The sequence below is a fragment of the Magnolia sinica genome, chromosome 4, assembly GCF_029962835.1.
Source record: "Magnolia sinica isolate HGM2019 chromosome 4, MsV1, whole genome shotgun sequence".
Taxonomy (NCBI): Eukaryota; Viridiplantae; Streptophyta; class Magnoliopsida; order Magnoliales; family Magnoliaceae; genus Magnolia; species Magnolia sinica.
Genome location: NC_080576.1, coordinates 99,436,834 through 99,461,408, shown reverse-complemented (window position 1 = coordinate 99,461,408; position 24,575 = coordinate 99,436,834). Strand labels below are relative to the sequence as shown.

Below are 24,575 nucleotides of genomic sequence, written 5' to 3'. Positions count from 1 at the left end.
TGCCAAGAACTTCCCTTCGAATTGCATTTTTTTAATGACATATGTAAGTTCTCTCATATGTATCTAATATTGAACTGACTCACTAAGTTGTTCCATTGTTGATATATCATCATGCAGGAACTGGACACTTAGAAATGGTCATAATACTACTCCTACACGTTTGGTGATTGCTTGGCTTCTATTTCCATATATTATGGATTGTGTTTCTCCCGAGTCAAGAAAACTATTTCTATTGATATATGCCAGCTGCTATCCCAATTTTAGTATTGAATGCTGATATGTTGATGTCATTATAAGCTTGAGCTTTTGGTACTATGTACATAGAAGCATTGCTGTGTATTCTTTGTTGTGCATGTTTCTTTTATTGTTGAATCCGGAATTTTTAGATGAGTTGATCTATCAGGGCATGCACTAGCAATGGTAAGCCAATATTTTTAAAAATAATAAGTAAAAAAAAAATAAAATAGACACTAGCTACTGCTTATAGCCGTAGCCTTAGATCTAAACAACGTTGCCATTTAATTTCGGCCCTATAGCTACGGATATTCGATACTTTTAGCTACAAAAATTGTTCGTAGCTAGAATTCATAGAGCTACGGATTTAAACCGTAGTGATTGAACTAGGGTTTAATTTGTAGCCGATCAACCTACGCCTACAGTCATTCGGCGGCCTTTAACCGTAGCAATATGTCCGTAGGCTTTTCCCTATTTTGTTTGTGTATCTTTAGTCCTTTTTATGTTCAGCTGCTGTTTTTTTAAAATTTATTTATCTACTAAACAGCATGAAAGATGTAATATCCTCCCTCTTGAATATTTCTTTTTGTTTCTTATTTTAAAGCAGAATCTCCCAACTGTATACCCTCTTACAGAACATAAGGCTACATCGTCTGTCCCACTTATAAAAAGTGGGATCTGTCCCCTTAATCTGATGGGACACATGCATGAGAAAAGTTTGTATAAACTGCCTGTTTGGCCCACTTGATGACTAGTGGACTTGCCTGATAAAAGGCCTGGATGTTCTCATGTCCAGTGCTTTGTGTCTGAATGCTGGTTGCTTTGCAGATTCTGCCTAAAACCTAGGCTGGGAATATTTACTGTCATGGTACATGCGTCCAAGATTTAAGGCCATCTATCTGGCAGGGCAAAAATCAGCTGGAGATTTTTTTAGGGGATTTATTTGATACTGTCCTAGTGAGAATATATATGCACGATGTTGGACTTGCGATGTTGATGATGTGGTGTCCCAAAATGTTTGTTGGATTCAATGAGTGTAGATGTGGATGGCAGATATTACTTGGCCTTGGGTTTTCAACAATGAATGGCAATATTGTGGGTACCTAAATCTACCCTTGGGAATGGATTACTTCCTACTATCTTAAGATTCAAATGCTCAAAGTGATTTTAGTTTTAGAGGTTAAAACTTCTACCTTTCCACAATTTCACTACATGAGAATTGAGGGCCTAATATAGCTCTTACATTTGATTAAAGGATGTTTGTTCCTTTCATGGTGTTCTACCAATATTCTATGAAATTCAGTGTAACTTACTGAAGGATATCCATTAATTCACCTCATCCATCCATGTACTCATAAGGTGATCCTTGTATTGTCATGGCCATCCACTGAAAATTTACATGCTAACAAATAGTGGACTCCTAGATTTGTACTGTTAGATCATTATCAAATGTGGTCAAAGTAGTCTTAATAGTTAAAACAAAACTTCAATGCTTAAAACTTTTGAAAAATCGATTAGAACATTTCAAGTGTTGAGCTTAATGGAAAAATCACTTAATGAGTCTTTGATCTAATAAATTTAACTATATATCAGCTCTAAGTAAAATTCAGTTGATCACATGTTGGCCCATGAAAGAATCAACAATTCCTAATAGAATTACCTAGCCATATTCACTTTTAATGGCCACATGTAGCTTTGCAAGAGTAGCCAAAGCCAACTCAACTAAGGTCGTGACTTTTACATTTCCTTGGGTTCGAGGATTAATCAATTTCATGCAATATAAAGTCATGATCATCTAATTTAGCTAATAAGCCCTAAATCAGTTATTTAAACTCAATCTAACCAATGTAAGTGACCAAAGGCCTTAGCTTGAAATCTTGTATCTATGGCACACTCCTATGTGAGTAAAGCATGAAGGCACACCAACACCAAGTTGGTTCTCTAATGATGGAGATTGTTCATCTTGACCAAGTCAGTCACCTTATAGAGGATGACCATACGTTTCATTATAGAGTGTCCACATGTGTCCTATGTGCCCGTGACTGTTATGGTCCAAATAAGGTATTGAGATTAGCATATCACGACTCTCTCTAATTAATGACCATAGTGCTCAATCTCAAGTTCCAAAAGACTGCTAGAGAACTTACACTTCAACTAACTCATATCCATGCAAGTTTAAGGTGACATAAACCCTAAGGTATATTATGATATTGGTCATCATAATTTACGGCTGAGATCAATCCTATACCATCCACATGGCTAGTGGATTAAGACCCACATTGGTTTTTTGTGAGAAATACTCAAATAATTGTGGCCTATCTAAGTTGTTGATCTTGAGATCTTTCACCCCAATGTGGGCCATACCAAGCAAAAAAATTTGTAGGGTCCATTTCCAGTCATATGGTCCACCTAAATCACAAATAAGGCTGGTTTTTTAGCCCTTGGCCTAACATAGGGTGAAGAACCTAGTGATCAGAGTTGATTTTACATCAACATCTTAGCAGGCCACATCTGCCCCTCAAGCCACTACAAGAAAATGGGCTTTACCGGCGGCCAAAAATGCCCCTAAAAGTCCAAAAAACTGCCGGTAAAGGAACTACCAGCGGTTGTACTCAAGCTGCTAAAGGGGGGCGTTGCTATATCTTTTACCGGCGGTCGTACATATTTACCGGCGTTTTTGATGACCGCTGTTAAAATAGAGACTTTTACTGGCGCTTCTGGTGATTGCCGGTAAAAACCATAAAAGCACCAGTAAAAACTGTAAAAGCACTAGTAAAAGCTGTACAAAGTGCCGATAAAAGCTGTAAAAAATGCTGATTAAAGCTATAAGAAATGCCAATAAAATATATAACAAATACCGGTAAAATCTGTAACAAACGCCGCTAAAAGCTGTAACAAGTGCCGGTAGGAGATGGAAAAAGCTCCGGTAAAAGATGAAAAAAGCGCCGCAAAAGGTTGCTACAACTAGGGGTGCACATTGAACCGGTTGAACCGTGGAACTGGACTGGAACCAACCAAATGGTCCGGTTTGGTCCAGTTTTAGAGTGCACAGGTTCCGGTTCCGGTTCCAAAAATCAAAGAACCGATGTAATTAGTTCGGTTCTCGGTTTGGGGGTATGTAGAACCGAACCGAACCGTGAACCGATCCGTATAACCGAACCATAGATCCGAACCGCAGAACTGAACTTGGAACCGAACCAGGAACCCTTTGATTTATTCCATATTTGACTCACGATTTATGGTTTACAATGCACCATTAGATTGTTTCCATAAATGTATTTTAACACACCTTAGACAATATCTAAACCATTCATCAAATGGGTCACAACACGAATGGACATAGGCTAGATTATCAAATAAAACATGCAATTAGGCTAGATTATAAAAAGCCCAGAACCGTGGAACCAATCCGGAACCGAACCGGTTTTAACGGTCCGGTTCCAGTTCGGTTCTAGGGTGCTAACAATCCGGTTCCGGTTCCAAATATCCTAGAACCATTGGGAACGGTTCAGTTCCGGTTTCACGCCAGAACTGGACCAAACTAACCCGTGTGCACCCCTAGCCACAACGCTGGGAAAAAATATGCAGAAACGCTGGTAAAGGCCTGACGAAAAGTCATTTAGACATATCAAAGCACTGGTAAAAGTATTTTTGATCACCACAATAAGGTTGCCAAAACACCGGAAAAGAAATGCAAAAATGATAGAAAAGACATGTCGAAGTGTCATTTAGATATATCAAAGCGTCGGTATACGTTGGTGCAAATCTACAAAGGCATCAGTAAAAGGCTCCCGACAAGCGAGGCATAATTCAAATGTTATGAAATGCCGACATATATCATGGAAAATCTTTAAATATACACAAGTAAAAATTGTTGACTGCTTGTAAAAATGCTGACTGCGAGTTAATTTTTTTCTTAATCCATTTGATTGTTTATATTTAATTGGAACTTATATCGTTTTTAAATATTTAGAACCTAAAAAATATTGCATAACACAATTAAAAATGAATACTAAATAAATTGTATTACTTTACAATGAAAAATATATAATATTTATAATAATGTGTTGAAAATGTTCTGAATACATATAAAAGAAATCCCTTCATCCAGCCATATATCATCTGTCTGGGCTTGCAATCTTTAAATATACACAAGTAAAAACTGTTGACTGCTTGTAAAAATGTTGACCACGAGTTAATTTTTTTCTTAATCTATTTGATTGTTTATATTTAATTGGAACTTATATTGTTTTTAAATATTTAGAACTTAAAAAATGTTGCACAACATAATTAAAAATAAATGCTAAATAAATTGTATTACTTTACATTGAAAAATATATAATATTTACAATAATGTATTGTAAATGTTCTGAATACATATAAAAGAAATCCTTTCATCCAGCCATATATCATCTGTCTGGGCTTGCAACCTGCAAGACAAAATAATAAAAATAAATTAATTACATTTTAACCATTTCATGTGATTTAGATAGCATATCCTATGACAATCAACACCCCAGTAAGAATGCGTCCGTTTCCATATATGCCAATGAAAGGATGGTCCCATTCACTATAAGCAACAGGGTCAAATTCCAATCCAAAACTTACATGGGGCATATCTGGAAAAGTCATCTGGGTACTGCAATTGTGAAATCAGGGCCCTCCATCTGCTGGGCATTATCATGGATGGTCCACAATACAAAATACACCCTAGTTGGATAATCAAAGCTTTTGACTAATTATTTTTCCCCCCACAACTCATCCCTAGTGAGGCCCCAATAGATGGACGGTCTGGATCAGTAAAAGGTGAGCCCACCGGTACTGCAGAGGGGTTTGGTTTTGACATTTTTCTTAATAAACCAATCCACACACACCTCCACTATCAATGGGACACGCCCAACCTGATCATTAAGTCGGCCATCTGATCCATCATAAGGTGGGTCCCACGTGAAAGGTTACCATATATCAAAATTCATTTTGATCCATTCATCAGATGGTCCACACGTGTATGTTGAAAATGAACAGCAGTAGAGTTCCATTAAAGCGTGCATTCGTTTTGTTCAGGATCGTCCAGCTGATGTACGCGGCAACCTGATATTTGCATTGAGGTCGTCTTTATGCATGTAACAGATGTCCACACACTTTCCAGAATTGCACGTGCGATGCGTAAGGGTTACCAAACGTGTATGGTTTTGTTCTTCGCTTCCAAGTCCGGGAGAGCAGGCTGCTTTATACAAATGTACTTAGAAAATCGTATACCTGGATACATGTTTTACCCTCCAAACCATGGCAGATGCATTATCATGTGTCCAAAATCAGATTGATGGAAAGATCCTAACCATTGATTATACATTTCATTTTATCCGTTCATTATATGTCCACTGATTAATCAGACTGTTTTGGTACATTTCATCTAATCCATTCATTATATGTCCACCAATTGATAATTTAAATCATCATTTTAGTGTAAATTTTATTTTATGGCCCATCTATATTGTGGCCCACTATTTGGATTAGACGTATGCAATGTATACATGTTTCTAGTACACTGAGTATGTACCATAAAATGAAGCCTCAGCATCAATCCCATATCGAATAGGGATTAAATAATGGGAAACGAGTGAGGGTTAGAAAAGAGAAGAGATGGTGACCGTTGGATCTACTTACCTGGACGGGGTTGATTGGGCGATTAGGAAGGCCCAGGGCCTAGGTTAGTGGCCTCCATTGCACTTAGAAGGGGTACTCGTTTAGCATCTCCTCAAGTAGGAGAGTGCACGTCATAATTTGTGGTAGAGGGGGTACGCGTTCGCGCGGCCCATACCATTTCTAACCAAATATATTCCTTATCTTCTCGATTAACGGTCTGGATCTTGCCTTACAATGCTCATTAATCTTTTCGATTAATGGTCTAGATGCGACCTTGATGTGTGGTTGGATTCAATTTGAGCCCCTTAGATAAGGCTCTCCACCACCTTGAGCATCCCTCCACAACATGTGCCTGCCACCACCTGCATCAGTCGCGTTGATTGCTCCACTCCATGAGCTAGCCACGTGTTTCCAAATCCATGTAAGGTGGAATCTGAGGGGCCCACTGTGATGTTTGTGTTATATCCACTCCGTTCCACCCACTGTAATTCCTGGCATTCAATCCTAACAAATGTGGTTTAGTAATTTACGGGGATGGAAATTTCTCAAGAGATATTTAGATCTTGACGTTTTTTTTTTTTTGGATATTAGGTAGAAAATCTTGTTGAAAATGAAAATTTAAAAATATTTACTATAAAATTAGTAAATAATTTTAAAACTTACTATATAATAATATGAAGTGAAATATTTTAACATCTAAATAATTTTTTGCATTAAAATCACCATCAGTTTTCAAAAACATTACTTAAGTACCTCTATTAGCAAAGCTCTATTTTAAACTCTATATTTTTTAAAAAGAAAAACTTCTATAATTGATTAAACTTACTTTTTTTCAAATCAATTATACACTTGAAAAAAAATAAAAAATACAATAAAACATGTTCTATTCAAAGTAACCTTGGTGTTGCTGGGGGTGGTGCAGGACATCTCTAATTTGTCTGGTTAATGATGCATCTCCTTAGGGTCTGACACAGCCTTTCCTGAATTCTTGGGTTGTAATTTTTTAAAATCCAAACTTAAATTGGTCAAGGCTTAGTTCTTCTCATGACAGCTGGCGTAATGGGACGTTGACTCATTTCCTCGGGTTTAATAAGTAGAGTGCGGAAGGTGTTGCTACTGGTTAGTTGGTCGATGCCCCAGTATGGGCTTCATCTAGTGGCTTGTCGGTTGCTCCGACGTATCACATCGACCATTAGGGATGGCTATTTCGAAAAGTTTAATGAATCTGACCTTCAACCAGAGGTTGAATATCTCTTCAGCCTTAAAGATGTCAAGAGAGTATTGCGTCGAAGATTTGGGGATAGGGTTCACATTTGGGAAGGTTTGAACCTTAGATCGTTTTAAGGCTAAACATTCAAACATCCGTTTGGCCACCACTTCTACAACGACCAACTTGAAATTATGGTCCCGGTAAAACATGCCTTGTGATAAATTCATCTGATAATTTTCCTCACAGAGGATTCACTCGTAGCAAATGACCCTGGTTGATAACTCAAACAAGTGGCCAAAGTACATGCCTTCGAACTCCTTGCAAAGCTCAAAGTCCATGCCATCTAGAGCAAGTCTGACGAACTCAGCCTTGGATAGATTCACGGGACGCTGGTTCTTGGCACTCTTGAATGGGCGATAAACCCCTCGGCAATTGACGAAGTTTGGACGAATCGGCCTTTGAGACCTCAGGCTCAATTTGGTTGAATTGCATAAGAAAACTCTCCTCCATGTGGAGCTAGGTTTGGATCGAGTTTGCAAGGAGGTTTATATACCAAGAAAAGACGACTCCTATTAGGGAGCTATTGAACAACCTGGGCTTCAAAAAGTCATGGTTCAATACTTCACCATGTTGCACGGTGAATCGACCGATGTGCTTGATCATCATTGTTTCGTCATCTTTGGAGAATAAGGTAAACTCAGGGAACTCGAATCCTTTGGGTAGGTCGAAGTATTGATACATCCGTTGGGGGTAGGATTCGCTATAGATCGATCAAGAAACTCATCCATCGTTCGACCAGGCAATGTATTCTTGGATGAGTCTTATGACATCATCTTAGTCGAGAGGTTGAAGCGGTTGCGTGGGATACTGCCTTTGCACCACTTGGATAATGGTTGCTAAAGATGGTGAGATAGGAGGTTGTCCCCCTGGCATCTTGGCCCTCTAGTAGCCTTGGTGAATGGCCGATGCCATGGAAGGTTGTCTCCTGGGTATTCGGCCACTGGATAATAATTTTATAGCATCGGCGACACAGGCAATTGCTCTCGGGTTGATCGACGCCAGCACAAAATTGTCCCAAAGTATATTGAGATTATCGGGGTCAGTAAATTCTAATTGGTTGTTTTGATCGTTTCTCCTTGCCACCACTGGAGGAGGAATATGACGGCTTAGGGGTTCGGTTTGTTTGATCCTTATAGCGGGTTTAGTCAGTCGTTCTACTTGAAGTTCCACAAGGGAACTGCTAGCAGGTTGGATATTCATCGCCGTTAAAATTCTTTTGAAAAAGTTTTCAATTGCTCTATTAAACAGCTCTACTTGGGCCCTGTTGCCTTCCGTGATCTATCATAAGTCCCCTTTCATCTCAAAGATGTGATTTGCAATATTTCTAAGGGTTGGTTGTTGAGAAGAGTATCATGTGTCTACGTCGATAGGTTCTGATTATTATTTGACATCGCATGGCTCTCCTACAACTTCAGGGATAGAGCTAACCTTTGCTCTACCTACCAGTGTTCGAATTATCTCCGATATTATCAAAAAATATCCGATATTATCTTTAGATCCAACTCAGTGATACCGATAACACTGGTAGCGATACTAATAATGCTAGTAGTGTCAGAAATTCCGGGTATTAAAAATGTATTGCCAACGTATCAATATCGCTAATGTAATCATCAATATTTTCTACTATGTAAATTCTAGGTGTCGCTTATATTGCCAATGTATTAATATCGCTAATGTATCGTCAATATTTTTAATTATGTAAATTCTAGGTAATGCTTGTATCATAAATGTATCGACGATATTTCAATAATATCGTCAATGTATTGATATCATCAAAATTTTTATTTCAATTTTTTTTCATGGACACATGGTTGTATGTAGTGTTCAATTTGTCATTGATAATATCTTGATATTATCGATATCGCAACATGTGAGATATTGAGACCATAATCTTTCGTTTCATTTCCAATTGTTAACGATTTCTTGGTAAAATATTATGTGTTATTGATATTTTGCAATATCGATGGATGTTTGGACGAAAGGTTGGATGGTTAAATAGGCTAGAGGGGATGGTTAGTCTTACAACAACATATGCTTTTAAGTCCACGTTATATGGAAACTTGTTATGTATGTATTCTTTTTACAATTTTTTTTTAAAATTTTTAAATATGCAAATATATACATTTTAACACCTCCTAAAGTTTTGCTAAAAATTCTACCGTTTTTCCTTTGTTTTCTCGCATTTTCAGTTATCAGCGATATTGATATTGTTTCCGTATACCTAGCCAACGAAACTTGTAGCGATACTGATACTTCAAACACTTCTACCTACCATATTACTTTACTAAGAAACATTAAGAATAGCACGTTGTTGTCCCACCGGGTGGGCCAAAAAATAGTGTTACCATTCAATCATATACAAGACCACATGTGTTAACGAATGGCCCGTATTCGGTAAAATGGGTGTGAGTAAGATAATGTTGGGCGTGTCAAAGTCGTACTCAACTTGAATTTGATTGAACGCCTATGACCTCAAGTACCAAATTGGCTATGAGATTAGACCTTTAAAAGTTGACATGACTGTTCAACTACTAATATTGCAAAAATTAGGCGATTTAGAATGAGAGGGTTAATCCTTCTGAATAAGATCTTTTTGCCTTAAGTCAATGACTTTTCTTTCAGCATTGATCATGGATCTCTGATTTCTCAATAATGAAATAATAGATGATTAAAAGGAAAAAAAATAAAGGCTAATAGTTAATTTTATTAATTTATAATGAAGATTAGTACAATCGGTGAGAACGTAAAATAAGTAGAGAAGAATGAACGATAAATATCTACGATCGTCTGTGTGAATAAATAATCGATGCGAATAGCCAACTAGATGTGATCGGTGTGATCTTCCAAGTATGGTGGGCCGTTGATATTTACACTACTCCTAAACGTACTGCAAAAATAACATTAGATAACAACGACCTAAGATACACTAAACTCCGGACTTTCTTTAGTAGAGCCGGACAGAAGTGAAGGATCTAAGGTTAAAATTAAGATAAGATAGCGTTGTGCTATGAGAGGTTGTATATGATTGCTCAATTTATGCCTCGAGCTCTTCGTAGGGTGCTCCTTATATAGACTAGGAGGATCGTTAAGTATAGTGGGCTTCCTTGCCGGTATGTGATCCTTGAAGGTTACATGATCATATCCTAGTTCGAATTCATCCTCACATTCCTTGATTTCCTTGTAATTTAGGAATCATTTGCTTCTCGAACATTTGTAGTCATCATGATTGTATGAGACAGTCTTGTCGATCATATCTGGATTGTGATAAATTTCCAATCTCGGTAAGTCATCATAAGTTTGTTGAGCACATTACTCTATTACATGTGCCACTTGTGTGAGGGGTATGTTTTCTTTTCGCAGTGTCTCACTTTTTTTTGCTACAAACGTGCATAATGTCCTGAGTTACTCTGCTTTTGGTGGGCGACGTGTTGTTGAAGGAATGGGGTCAAAAGATATCTTCAATGCATGAGTAAAATTTGTCTGTCATTCGTACATAGTATAGTATCGACACATTGTCACATCTCATTAATCTGCGTAGATGCACCATGATAGGTGTAAACATACAGATGATGATAGTTTTTTGGGCCTTGGGCCAAACATGAGGCATACACCTGGGATCGAGGAAGATTTTACATAAATATCAAGGTGGGACCCATCCCAGCTGCCACCCCTTTGCTTGCATGGGTCACCTAGAAATCTAACCAAAGGTACTATAGTGGTAATTTATACAAAACTTTTTTGAAAAAGGTAATGAATGTAAATTGTGCAGACGAGTGGGTACTATTTTGTAAATTTTCAAAAAATTTAAACAAATAAAAATTAAAAAATCATTCGTGTTTGCTAACCCCATACACACCATTGTCCATGCACAGCTCTACACGTGGCACTGATGATTACGTGGGACATCTGATTTTTGCATCAGGTGGATCCCACGTGAAAAGTGGCTATATATAGCAATCATGTTGATCCATTCATCAGATGGTCCACACTGTATGTTGACCCACTTTATGCACGGATTAGATGTTCACACACTTTCGAGAAATGCACGTGCGATGCGTATGGGCTAGCAAATGTGTATGGTTTTGTTCTTCGTTCCCAAGTTCAGTAGCTCAAAAAATTGTATACCTGGATACTTGTTTAACCCTCCAAACCATGGGAAATACATTATCATGAGTCCAAAGTCAAATTGATGGAAAGATCCTAACCACTGATTAATTGGACTGTTTTGGTACATTCCTTTTATCAGTCCGATACATGTCCCCCTATATTGTGGCCCACTGTTTGGATGGTTATTTTGGATTAGATGTATACAATGTATATAAGTTTTTAGTAGACGAGTATGTATCATAACTTGAAGCCTGAGTATCAATCCCACATCGTGTGGAGGCTAAATAATGGGAACGGAGTGAGAGTTAGAAAAGAGAAGAGATGGTGACCGTTGGATCATACTTACCTGGACGGGTCGATTGGGTGATCAGGAAGGTCCAAGGCTTAGGTTAGTGGCCTCCATTGCACTTAGGAGGAGCGCTTGCTTAGCATCTCCTCAAGTAGGAGAGTGCACGTCATAATTTGTGGTAGAGGGGGTACGCGCACGCGCGGCCCCTACCATGCCTAATCCAAACTTTTCCTTTTTCTTCTTGATTAACGGTTTAGATATCATCCTTAAATGGTCATTAATCTTGTTGATTAATGGTCTGGATGCCACCCTCATGTATGAATTGGTCGGATGCCACCATCATGTATGATTGAATTGATTTGGACCCTTAGCTAAAGCTGATGGAGATAATACAACCGTGGTGATCCTCCACTCGTCCTATAACTTGCATGAAGTGAAACATTTTAACTTCTAAATAATTTTTGCATTAAAATCAACATCTGATTAGAAATTTTAATTATTTGAATTAAAATTTACTATTTCAACCTTATTTAAACACAACATATAGATACACCGCTGAAAGTCAGTTGGGTTGGTGCTCAACCCTAGCCCAACCTTCAGCCAGTTGGGTTGGTGCTCAACCCTAGCCCAACCCAAGGTTCCTACACAACACGACATATGCTAATATTTTCATTATTACATTAGTTTATTATATTTCAATGCACATCTTATTTTTCATCGTAAAGGATTTTATTTTTTTTAAACAAACAAGCTAAAATATAGGACAATGAAACCATGTTAAACTTGCAATTTTATAGTCTACTCCTTTAAAAGTCGTGTTGTGTAGCACACAATCTATTTGGGAGAGAAATCTAGCATATCTTGTTAGCTTGAGTCATCGGAAATGATGTAGACCACTGAGACCCAATAGCACTAAAATTTTCTATGCCTTCAACACAGACCATCCACACTCAATTATAATTTATTAGTAACTTATATATTGATCGGGTTTGAGTTGGGTTAAGCAACCCAAGACCTCAACCCGAGACCTGTTGAGGGTCAAATATTGCATATTAGACCTCAGTTCGGACTCGATACATCCTGCCCGAGCCCAACCCAATGTTGGGTCGGTCACGGGTTAGTCAGGTTGAACCCACCCAACTTCAGCCCTACGTATAGACATATATATGCACATAAATAACCCTTTTTCATTTCATTTTTTTAGTGGAAACCATGTTAAACTTGCAATTTTCATTCTTCGACGTTTCTTTAAAACTGGATTTTGATTATATTTTTAACGATTAATACCTAATTAAATTCTTTTTAAAAAAAAATCCCTTTTACTAGACAACTCTCCCATCCTATTGTGCTAACTATGCATAGTACTATCTTGTAATCTTATTTTGTGAATGTCTGTCTACCGTTGAAACCCTCTTGGGGGTCAGAGAAGTTTTGGATCAATATCATGAGAATTGATGGCCTAATATAGCTCTTACATTTGATTAAAGGATGCTTGTTCCTTTCATGGTGTTCTACCAATATTCTACGAAATTTAGTGTAACTTACTGTGAAGGATATCCATTAATTCACCTCATCCATCCATGTACTCATAATGTGATCCTTGTATTGTCATGGCCATCCACTGAAAATCTACATGTTAACAAATTGTGGACTCTTAGATTTGTATTGTCAGATCACTATCAAATGCAGTCAAAGTAGTCTTAATAGTTAAAACAAAACTTCAATGCTTAAAACTTTTGAAAAATCGATTAGAACATTTCAAGTGTTGAGCTTAATGGAAAAATCACTTAATGAGTCTTTGATCTAATAATTTTAACTATATATCAGCTCTAAGTAAAATTCAGTTGATCCCATGTTGGCCCATGAAAGAATCAACAATTCCTAATAGAATTACCTAGCCATATTCACTTTTAATGGCCACATGTAGCTTCGCAAGAGTAGCCAAAGCCAACTCAACTAAGGTCGTGACTTTTACATTTCCTTGGGTTCGAGGATTAATCAATTTCATGCAATATAAAGTCATGATCATCTAATTTAGCTAATAAGCCCTACATCAGTTATTTAAACTCAATCTAACCAATGTAAGTGACCAAAGGCCTTAGCTTGAAATCTTGTATCTATGGCACACCAACACCAAGTTGGTTCTCTAATGATGGAGATTGTTCATCTTGACCAAGTTAGTCACCTTATAGAGGATGACCATACGTTTTATTATAGAGTGTCCACATGTGTCCTATGTGCCGGTGACTGTTATGGTCTAAATAAGGTATTGAGATTAGCATATCACGACTCTCTCTAATTAATGACCATAGTGCTCAATCTCAAGTTCCAAAAGACTGCTAGAGAACTCACACTTCAACTAACTCATATCCATGTAAGTTTAAGGTGACATAAACCCTAAGGTATATTATGATATTGGTCATCATAATTTACGGCTGAGATCAATCCTATACCACCCACATGGCTAGCGGATTAAGACCTACATTGGTTTTTCATGACAAATACTCAAATAATTGTGGCCCATTTAAGTTGTTGATCTTGAGATCTTTCACCCTAATATGGGCCATACCAAGCAAAAAAATTTGTAGGGTCCATTTCCAATCATATGGTCCTCCTAAATCACAAATGAGGCTGGTTTTTTAGCCCTTGGCCTAACATAGGGTGAAGAACCTAGTGATCAGAGTTGATTTTGCATCAACATCTTAGTAGGCCACACCTGCCCCTCAAGCCACTACAAGAAAATGGGGCTTTACCGGAGGCCAAAAATGCCCCTAAAAGTCCAAAAAACTGATGGTAAAGGAATTTCCAGTGGTTGTACTCGAGCCGCTAAAGGGGGGCGTCGCTATATCTTTTACTGGTGATCCAACATATTTACCGGCATTTTTTATGACCGCCGCTAAAATAGAGACTTTTACCGGCGCTTCTGGTGACTGCCGAAAAAACTGTAAAAGCACTGGTAAAAGCTGTACGAAGTGTCGAAAAAGCTGTAAAAAATGCCGGTTAAATTTATAAGAAACGCCAGTAAAATATATAACAAACACCGGTAAAAGTTGTAACAAGTGCCAGTAGGAGATGGAAAAAGCGCCAGTAAAAGATGAAAAAAGCACTGCAAAAGGTTGCCACAACTAGGGGTGCACATTGAACTGGTAGAACCGTGGAACCGGACCAGAACCAACCAAACGGTCCGGTTTGGTCCAGTTTTAGAGTGCACCGGTTCCGGTTCCAAAAATCAAAGAACCGATGTAATCGATTCGGTTCTCAGTTTGGGGGTATGTAGAACTGAATTGAACCGTGAACCGATTCGTATAACCGAACCATAGATCCAAACTACGGAACCAAACTTGGAACCGAACTAGGAACCCTTTGATTTATTCCATATTTGACTCATGATATATGGTTTACAATACACCATTAGATTGTTTCCATAAATGTATTTTAGCACACCTTATACAATATGTAAACCATTCATCAAATGGGTCACAACACGAATGGACATGGGCTAGATTATAAAATAAAACATGCAATTGGGCTGGATCATAAAAAGCCCAGAACCGTGGAATCGAACCGGTTTTAACGGTCCGGTTCCAGTTCGGTTCTAGGGTGCTAACAGTCTGGTTCCGGTTCCAAATATCCTAGAACCGTTGGGAACGGTTCGGTTCCGGTTTCACCCAGAACCGGACCGAACTGACCCGTGTGCACCCCTAGCCACAATGCCGGGAAAAAATATGCAAAAACTCCGGTAAAGGCCTGATGAAAAGTCATTTAGACATATCAAAGTGCTGGTAAAAGTATTTTTGATCGCCACAATAAAGTTGCCAAAACACCGGGAAAGAAATGCAAAAATGACAGAAAAGGCATGTCGAAGTGTCATTTAGACATATCAAAGCGTCGGTATACGTTGGTGCAAATCTACAAAGGCATCGGTAAAAGGCTCCCGATAAGCCAGGCATAATTCAAATGTTATGAAACGCCGACATATATATCATAGAAAATCTTTAAATATAGGCAAGTAAAAATTGCTGACTGCTTGTAAAAATGCTGACCGCGAGTTACTTTTTTTTCTTAATCCATTTGATTGTCTATATTTAATTGGAACTTATATTGTTTTTAAATATTTAGAACCAAAAAAATGTTGCATAACACAATTAAAAATGAATACTAAATAAATTGTATTACTTTACAATGAAAAATATATAATATTTACAATAATGTGTTGAAAATGTTCTGAATACGTATTAAAGAAATCCCTTCATCCAGCCATATATCATCTGTCTGGGCTTGCAATCTTTAAATATACGCAAGTAAAAACTGCCGACTGCTTGTAAAAATGCTGACCGCGAGTTAATTTTTTTTCTTAATCCATTTGATTGTTTATATTTAATTGGAACTTATATTGTTTTTAAATATTTAGAACTTAAAAAATGTTTCATAACACAATTAAAAATAAAAACTAAATAAATCATATTACTTTACAATGAAAAATATATAATATTTACAATAATGTATTGAAAATGTTCTGAATACATATAAAAGAAATCCCTTCATCCAGCCATATATCATCTGTCTAAGCCTGCAACCTGGAAGACAAAATAATAAAAATAAATAAATTACATTTTAACCATTTCATGTGATTTAGATAGCATATCATATGACAATCAACACCTCGGTAGGAACAGGTTCGTTTCCATATACGATAATGAAAGGATGGTCCCATTCATTATAAGCACAAGGGTCAAATTCCAATCCAAAACTTACATGGGGCATATCCGGAAAAGTCGTCTGGGTACTGCAATTGCAAAATCAGGGCCCTCCATCTGTTGGGCATTATCATGGATGGTCCATAATACAAAATACACCCTAGTTGGATAATCAAATCTTTTGACTAATTATTTTTCCCCCACAACTCATCCCTAGTGAGGCCCCAATAGATGGACGGTCTGGATCAGTAAAAGGTGAGCCCACCGGTACTGCAGAGGGGTTTGGTTTTGACATTTTTCTTAATAAACCAATCCACACACACCTCTACGATCAACGGGACACACCCAACCCGACCATTAAGTCGGCCATCTGATCCATCATAAGGTGGGTCCCACGTGAAAGGTTACCATATATCAAAATTCATTTTGATCCATTAATCAGATGGTCCACACGTGTATGTTGAAAATGAACAGCAGTAGAGTTCCATTAAAGCGTGCATTCGTTTTGTTCAGGATCGTCCAGCTGATGTACGCAGCAACCTGTTATTTGCATTGAGGTCGTCTTTATGCATGTAACAGGTGTCCACACACTTTCCAGAATTGCACGTGTGATGCGTAAGGGTTACCAAACGTGTATGGTTTTGTTCTTCACTTCCAAGTCCGGGAGAGCAGGCTGCTTCATACAAATGTACTTAGAAAATCGTATACCTAGATACATGTTTTACCCTCCAAACCATGGCAGATGCATTATCATGTGTCCAAAATCAGATTGATGGAAAGATCCTAACCATTGATTATACATTTCATTTTATCCGTTCATTATATGTCCACTGATTAATCAGACAGTTTTGGTAAATTTCATCTAATCCATTCATTATATGTCCACCAATTGATAATTTAAAACATCATTTTAGTGTAAATTTTATTTTATGGCCCATCTATATTGTGGCCCACTATTTGGATTAGACGTATGCAATGTATGCAGGTTTCTAGTACACTGAGTATGTACCATAAGATGAAGCCTGAGCATCAATCCCATACCGAATAGGGATTAAATAATGGGAAACGAGTGAGGGTTAGAAAAGAGAAGAGATGGTGACCGTTGGATCATACTTACCTGGACGGGGTTGATTGGGCGATCAGGAAGGCCCAGGGCCTAGGTTAGTGGCCTCCATTGCACTTAGGAGGGGCACTTGCATAGCATCTCCTCAAGTAGGAGAGTGCACGTCATAATTTGTGGTAGAGGGGGTACGCGTTGGCGCGGCCCCTACCATTTCTAACCAAATATATTCCTTATCTTCTTGATTAACGGTCTGGATCTCGCCTTACAATGTTCATTAATGTTTTCGATTAATGGTCTAGATGCGACCTTGATGTGTGGTTGGATTCAATTTGGGCCCCTTAGATAAGGCTCTCCACCACCTTGACCATCGCTCCACAACATGTGCCTGCCACCACCTGCATCAGTGCGACGATCGCTCCACTCCATGAGCCAGCCACCAATCTGATGGTTGTGTTATATATCCAGTCCGTTCCTTTTTGGCCACACACAAGAAGCCGTAGGCGTGTTTCGAAATCCATGTAAGGTGGAATCTGAGGGGCCCACTGTGATGTTTGTGTTATATCCACTCCGTTCTTTTTTGGCCACACATAAGAACATCACCACCTACTGTAATTCCTAGCATTCAATCCTAACAAATGTGGTTTAGTAATTAACGGGGATGGAAATTTCTCAAGAGATATTTAGATTTTGACGTTTTTTTTTTTTTTTTTTTTTGGATATTAGGTAGAAAATCTTGTTGAAAATGAAAAATTAAAAATATTTACTATAAAATTAGTAAATAATTTTAAAACTTACTATATAATAATATGAAGTGAAATATTTTAACATCTAAATAATTTTTGCATTAAAATCACCATCAGTTTTCAAAAACATTACTTAAGTACCTCTATTAGCAAAGCTCTATTTTAAACTCTATATTTTTAAAAAAGAAAAACTTTTATAATAGATTAAACTTACTTTTTTTTCAAATCAATTAAACACTTGAAAAAAAAAAAAAAAAATACAATAAAACATGTTCTATTCAAAGTAACCTTGGTCTTGCTGGGGGTGGTGCAGGACATCTCTAATTTGTCTGGTTAATGATGCATCTCTTTAGGGTCTGACACAGCCTTTCCTGAATTCTTGGGTTGTAATTTTTTAGAATCCAAACTTAAATTGGTCAAGGCTTAGTTCTTCTCATGACAGCTGGCGTAGTTTTGATAAGTAGAGTGCGGAAGGTGTTGCTACTGGTTAGTTGGTCGATGCCCCAGTATGGGCTTCATCTAGTGGCTTGTCGGGTGCTCCGACATATCACATCGACCATTAGGGATGGCTATTTCGAAAATTTTAATAAATCTGACCTTCAACCAGAGGTCGAATATCTCTTCAGCCTTAAAGATGTCGAAAGAGTGTTGCATCGAAGATTTGGGGATAGGGTTCACATTTGCGAAGGTTTGAACCTTAGATCGTTTTAAGGCTAAACATTCAAACATCCGTTTGGCCACCACTTCCACGACGACCAACTTGTAGTTAGGGTCTTGATAAAACATGCCTTGTGATAAGTTCATCTGATAATTCTCCTCGCAGAGGATTTGCTCATAGCAAGTGACCCTGGTTGATAACTCAAACAAGTGGCCAAAGTACATGCCTTCGAACTCCTTGCAAAGCTCAAAGTCCATGCCATCTAGAGCAAGTCTAACGAACTCAGCCTTGGATAGATTCACAGGATGCTGGTTCTTGGCACTCTTGAATGGGCGATAAATTACTCGACAATTGACGAAGTTTGGACGAATTGGCCTATGAGACCACAGGCTCGATTTGGTTGAATTGCATAAGAAAACTCTCCCCCATGTGGAGCTAGGTTTGGATCGAGTTTGCAAGGAGGTTTATATACCAAGGAAAGACCACTCCTATTAGGGAGCTATTGAACAACCTGAGCTTTAAAAAGTCATGGTTCAATACTTTACCATGTTGCACAGTGAACCGACCGATGTGCTTGATCATCATTATTTCGTCATCTTTGGAGAATAAGGTAAACTCAAGGAACTCGAATCCTTGGGTAGGTCGAAGTATTGATACATCCGTTGGGGGTAGGATTTTCTATAGATCGATTAAGAAACTCATTCATCGTTCGACCAGGCAATGTATTCTTGGATGAGTCTTATGACATCATCTTAGTCGAGAGGTTGAAGCGGTTGCGTGGGATACTACCTTTGCACCACTTGGATAATGGTTGCTAAAGATGGTGAGATAGGAGGTTGTCCCCCTGGTATCTTGGCCCTCTGGTAGCCTTGGTGAATGGCCGATGCCATGGAAGGTTGTCCCCTGGGTATTCGGCCACTGGCTAATAATTTTATAGCATCAGCGACACAGGCAATTGCCCTCGGGTTGATCGACGCCAGCACAAAATTGTCCCAAAGTATATTGAGATTATCGGGGTTAGTAAATTCTAATTGGTTGTTTTGATCGTTTCTCCTTGCCACCACTGGAGGAGGAATATGACGGCTTTAGGGGTTCGGTTTGTTTGATCCTTATAGGGGGTTTAGTCAGTTGTTCTACTTGAAGTTCCACAAGGGAACTACTAGCAGGTTGGATATTCATCGCCGTTAAAATTCTTTCGAAAAAGTTTTCGATTGCTCTATTAAACAGCTCTACTTGGGCTCTGTTGCCTTCCATGATCTATCGTAAGTCCCCTTTCATCTCAAAGATGTGATTTGCGATATTTCTAAGGGTTGGTTGTCGAGAAGAGTATCATGTGTCTATGTTGATAGGTTCTGATTATTATTTGACATCACATGGCTCTCCTACAACTTCAGGGATAGAACTAACCTTTGCTCTACCTATCAGTGTTCGAATTATCTCTGATATTGTCTTTAGCTCCAACTCAGTGATACCGATAACACTGGTAGCGATACTAATAATGCTAGTAGTGTCAGAAATTCTAAGTATTAACAATGTATTGCCAACGTATCAGTATCGCTAATGTAATCGTCAATATTTTCAACTATATAAATTATAGGTGTCGCTTATATTGCCAATATATTAATATCGCTAATGTATTGCCAATATTTTTAACTATGTAAATTCTAAGTAAGGCTTGTATCATAAATGTATCGACGATATTTCAATAATATCGTCAATGTATTGATATCATCAAAATTTTTGTTTCAATTTTTTTTCATGGACACATGGTTGTATGTAGTGTTCAATTTGTCATTAATAATATCTTGATATTATCGATATCGCAACATGCGAGATATTGAGACCACAATTTTTCGTTTTATTTTCAATTGTTGATAATTTTTTGGTAAAATAGTATGTGTTATTAATATTTTGCAATATCGATGGATGTTTGGATGGAAGGTTGGATGGTTAAATAGGCTAGAGGGGATGGTTAGTCTTACAACAACATATGCTTTTAAGTCCACGTTAAATGGAAACTTGTTATGTATGCATTCTTTTTACAATTTATTTTTTTCAATTTCTAAATATGCAAATATTTACATTTTAACACCTCCTAAAGTTTCGCTAAAAATTCTACCGTTTTTCCTATGTTTTCTCGCATTTTCAGTTATCAGCGATATTGATATTGCTTCCGTATACCTAGCCAACGAAACTTGTAGTGATGCTGATACTTCAAACACCGCTACCTACCATATTACTTTACTAAGAAACATTAAGAATAGCACACTGTTGTCCCACTAGGTGTGCCAAAAAATAGTGTTACCATTCAATCATATACAAGACCACATGTGTTAACGAATAGCCCGTATTCGGTAAAATGGGTGTGAGTAGGAAAATGTTGGGCGTGTCAAAGTCGTACTCAACTCGAATTTGATTGAACGCCTATGACCTCAGGTACCAAATTGGCTATGAGATTAGACCTTTGAAGGTTGACATGACTGTCCAGCTACTAATATTGCAAAAATTAGGCGATTTAGAAAGAGAGGGTTAATCCTTCTGAATGAGATTTTTTTGCCTTAAGTCAATGACTTTTCTTTCAACGTTGATCATGGACCTCTGATTTCTCAATAATGGAATAATAGATTATTAAAAGTAAAAAAATAAAGGCTAATAGTTAATTTTATTAATTTATAATGAAGATTAGTACAATCAGTGAGAACGTAAAATAAGTAGAGAAGAATGAACGATAAATATCTACGATCGTCTGTGTGAATAAATAATCGATGCGAATAGCCAACTAGATGTGATCGGTGTGATCTTCCAAATATGGACTCTATTAATCAAAGATTTGATGATGGTGGGCCGTTGATATTTACACTACTCCTAAGCGTACTGCAGAAATAACATTAGATAACAACGATCTAAGATACACTAAACTCCGGACTTTCTTTAGCAGAGCCGGACAGAAGTGAAGGTTCTAAGGTTAAAATTAAGATAAGATAGCGTTGTGCTGTGAGAGGTTGTATATGATTGCTCAATTTATGCCTCGAGCTCTTCGTAGGGTGCTCCTTATATAGACTAGGAGGTTCGTTAAGTATAGTGGGCTTCCTTGCCGGTATGTGATCCTTGAAGGTTACATGATCATATCCTAGTCCGAATTCATCCTCACATTCCTTGATTTCCTTGTAATTTAGGAATCATTTGCTTCTCGAACATTTGTAGTCATCATGATTGTATGAGACAGTCTTATCGATCATATCTGGATTGTGATAAATTTCCAATCTCGGTAAGTCATTATAAGTTTGTTGAGTACATTACTTGATTACACGTGCCACTTGTGTGAGGAGTATGTTTTCTTTTTACAGTGTCTCACTTTTTTCGACTACAAACATGTATAATGCTCTGAGTTACTCTGCTTTTGGTGGGCGACGTGTTGTTGAAGGAATGGGGTCAAAAGATATCTTCAATGCATGAGTAAGATTTTGTCCGTCATTCGTACATAGTATAGTATCGACACGTTGTCACATCTCATTAATCTGCATAGATGCACCATGATAGGTGTAAACATACAGATGATGACAGTTTTTTGGGCCTTGGGCCAAAAATGAGGCATACACCTGGGATCAAGGAAGATTTTACATAAATATGAAGGTGGGACCCATCCCAGCTGCCACCCCTTTGCTCGCATGGGTCACCTAGAAATCTAACCAAAGGTACTATAGCGGTAATTTATCCAAAACTTTTTTGAAAAAGGTAATGAATGTAAATTGTGCAGACGAGTGGGTACTATTTTGTAAATTTCCAAAAAAAATAAATAAATAAATAAATAATCATTTGTGTTTGCTACCCCACACGCACCATTGTCCATGCACAACTCTACACGTGGCACTGATGATTACGTGGGACATCTGATTTTTGCATCAGGTGGATCCCACGTGAAAAGTGGCCATATATAGCAATCATGTTGATCCATTCATCAGATGGTCCACACTGTATGTTGACCCACTTTATGCACGGATTAGATGTTCACACACTTTCCAGAAATGCACGTGCGATGCGTATGGGCTAGCAAATGTGTATGATTTTGTTCTTCGTTCCCAAGTTCAGTAGCTCAAAAAATTGTATACCTGGATACTTGTTTAGCCCTCCAAACCATGGGAAATGCATTATCATGAGTCCAAAGTCAAATTGATGGAAAGATCCTAACCACTGATTAATAGGACTGTTTTGGTAAATTCCTTTTATCCGTCCAATACATGTCTACTAATTGATTATTTAAAACATCATCTTAGTACATATTTTTTTTCATGGTCCACCTATATTGTGGCCTACTGTTTGGATGGTTATTTTGAATTAGATGTATACAGGTTTTTAGTAGACTAGTATGTATCATAACATGAAGCCTGAGTATCAATACCACATCGAATGGAGGCTAAATAATGGGAACGGAGTGAGAGTTAGAAAAGAGAAGAGATAGTGACCGTTGGATCATACTTACCTGGACGGGTTGATTGGGCGATCAGGAAGGCCCACGGCTTAGGTTAGTGGCCTCCATTGCACTTAGGAGGGGTACTCACTTAGCATCTCCTCAAGTAGGAGAGTGCACGTCATAGGGTACGACGCACGCACGGCCCCTACCATGCCTAATCCAAACTTTTCCTTTTTCTTCATGCCACCCTCATGTATGATTGAATTGATTTGGACCCTTAGCTAAAGCTGATGGAGATAATACAACCGTGGTGATCCACCACTCGTCCTATAACTTGCATGAAGTGAAACATTTTAACTTCTAAATAATTTTTGCATTAAAATCATCATCTGATTAGAAATTTTAATTATTCTAATTAAAATTTACTATTTCAACCTTATTTAAACACAACATATAGATACACGGCTGAAAGTCAGTCGGGTTGGGTTGGTGCTCAACCCTAGCCCAACCCAAGGTTCCTACACAACACGACATATGCTAATATTTTCATTATTACATTAGTCTATTATATTTCAATGCACATCTTATTTTCTGTATTTATGATTTTATTAATTATATATATAGTTATTTTTCATCATAAAGAATTTTATTTTTTTCTAAACAAACAAGCTAAAATATAGGACAATGAGACCATGTTAAACTTGCAATTTTATAGTCTACTCCTTTAAAAATCGTGTTGTGTAGCACACAATCTATTTGGGAGAGAAATCTAGCATATTTTGTTAGCTTGAGTCATCGGAAATGATGTAGACCAATGAGACCCAATAGCACTGGAATTTTCTATGCCTTCAACACAGACAATCCACACTCAATTATAATTTATTAGTAACTTATATATTAATCGGGTTTGAGTTGGGCCAAGCAACCCAAGACCTCAACCCGAGACCGACCCAAGTTTTATCGGGTTGGTGTCTGTATAGCCCAAAGCCCAAGTTCGGACTCGATACATCCTGCCCGAGCCCAACCCAATGTCGGGTCGGTCACGGGTCGGTCGGGTTGAACCCGCCCAACTTCAGCCCTACGTATAGACACATATATGCACATAAATAACCCTTTTTCATTTCATTTTTTTAGTGGAAACCATGTTGAACTTGCAATTTTCATTCTCCAACGTTTCTTTTAAACTGAATTTTGATTATATTTTTAACGATTAATACCTAATTAAATTCTTTTAATCCCTTTTACTGGACAACTCTCCTATCCTATTGTGCTAACTATGCATAGTACTATATTGTAATCTTATTTTGTGAACATTTTGGTGATTTCCTATCATCTTTTTCTCTTCATTATTGTTATGCAAAAGTTTTCAGCTTTGATGATCAAATGTTGGGAAGATGCTTTTGATTAGATCTCTTTTTTGCAAGGGTTGTTTCTCCACCACTTATCTTTTTTTCTTT

The 24,575-nt window shown here is 37.7% G+C and overlaps 3 non-coding genes and 1 pseudogene across 3 annotated transcripts; all 4 read left to right on the top strand.

Moving 5' to 3' along the window:
• Positions 1 to 5,893: 5,893 nt before the first annotated feature.
• Positions 5,894 to 6,054, top strand: LOC131244725 (U1 spliceosomal RNA). The gene has a single exon (XR_009170502.1). It is a non-coding gene; the product is annotated as a U1 spliceosomal RNA (small nuclear RNA).
• A 5,541-nt stretch (positions 6,055 to 11,595) lies between these two features.
• LOC131244703 (U1 spliceosomal RNA) lies at positions 11,596 to 11,755 on the top strand. Its single transcript, XR_009170480.1, has one exon. It is a non-coding gene; the product is annotated as a U1 spliceosomal RNA (small nuclear RNA).
• Positions 11,756 to 17,352: 5,597 nt separating this feature from the next.
• On the top strand, positions 17,353 to 17,513 carry LOC131244969 (U1 spliceosomal RNA). Its single transcript, XR_009170734.1, has one exon. It is a non-coding gene; the product is annotated as a U1 spliceosomal RNA (small nuclear RNA).
• Positions 17,514 to 23,179: 5,666 nt separating this feature from the next.
• On the top strand, positions 23,180 to 23,327 carry LOC131244772 (U1 spliceosomal RNA; annotated as a pseudogene).
• The last annotated feature ends 1,248 nt before the right edge of the window (positions 23,328 to 24,575 follow it).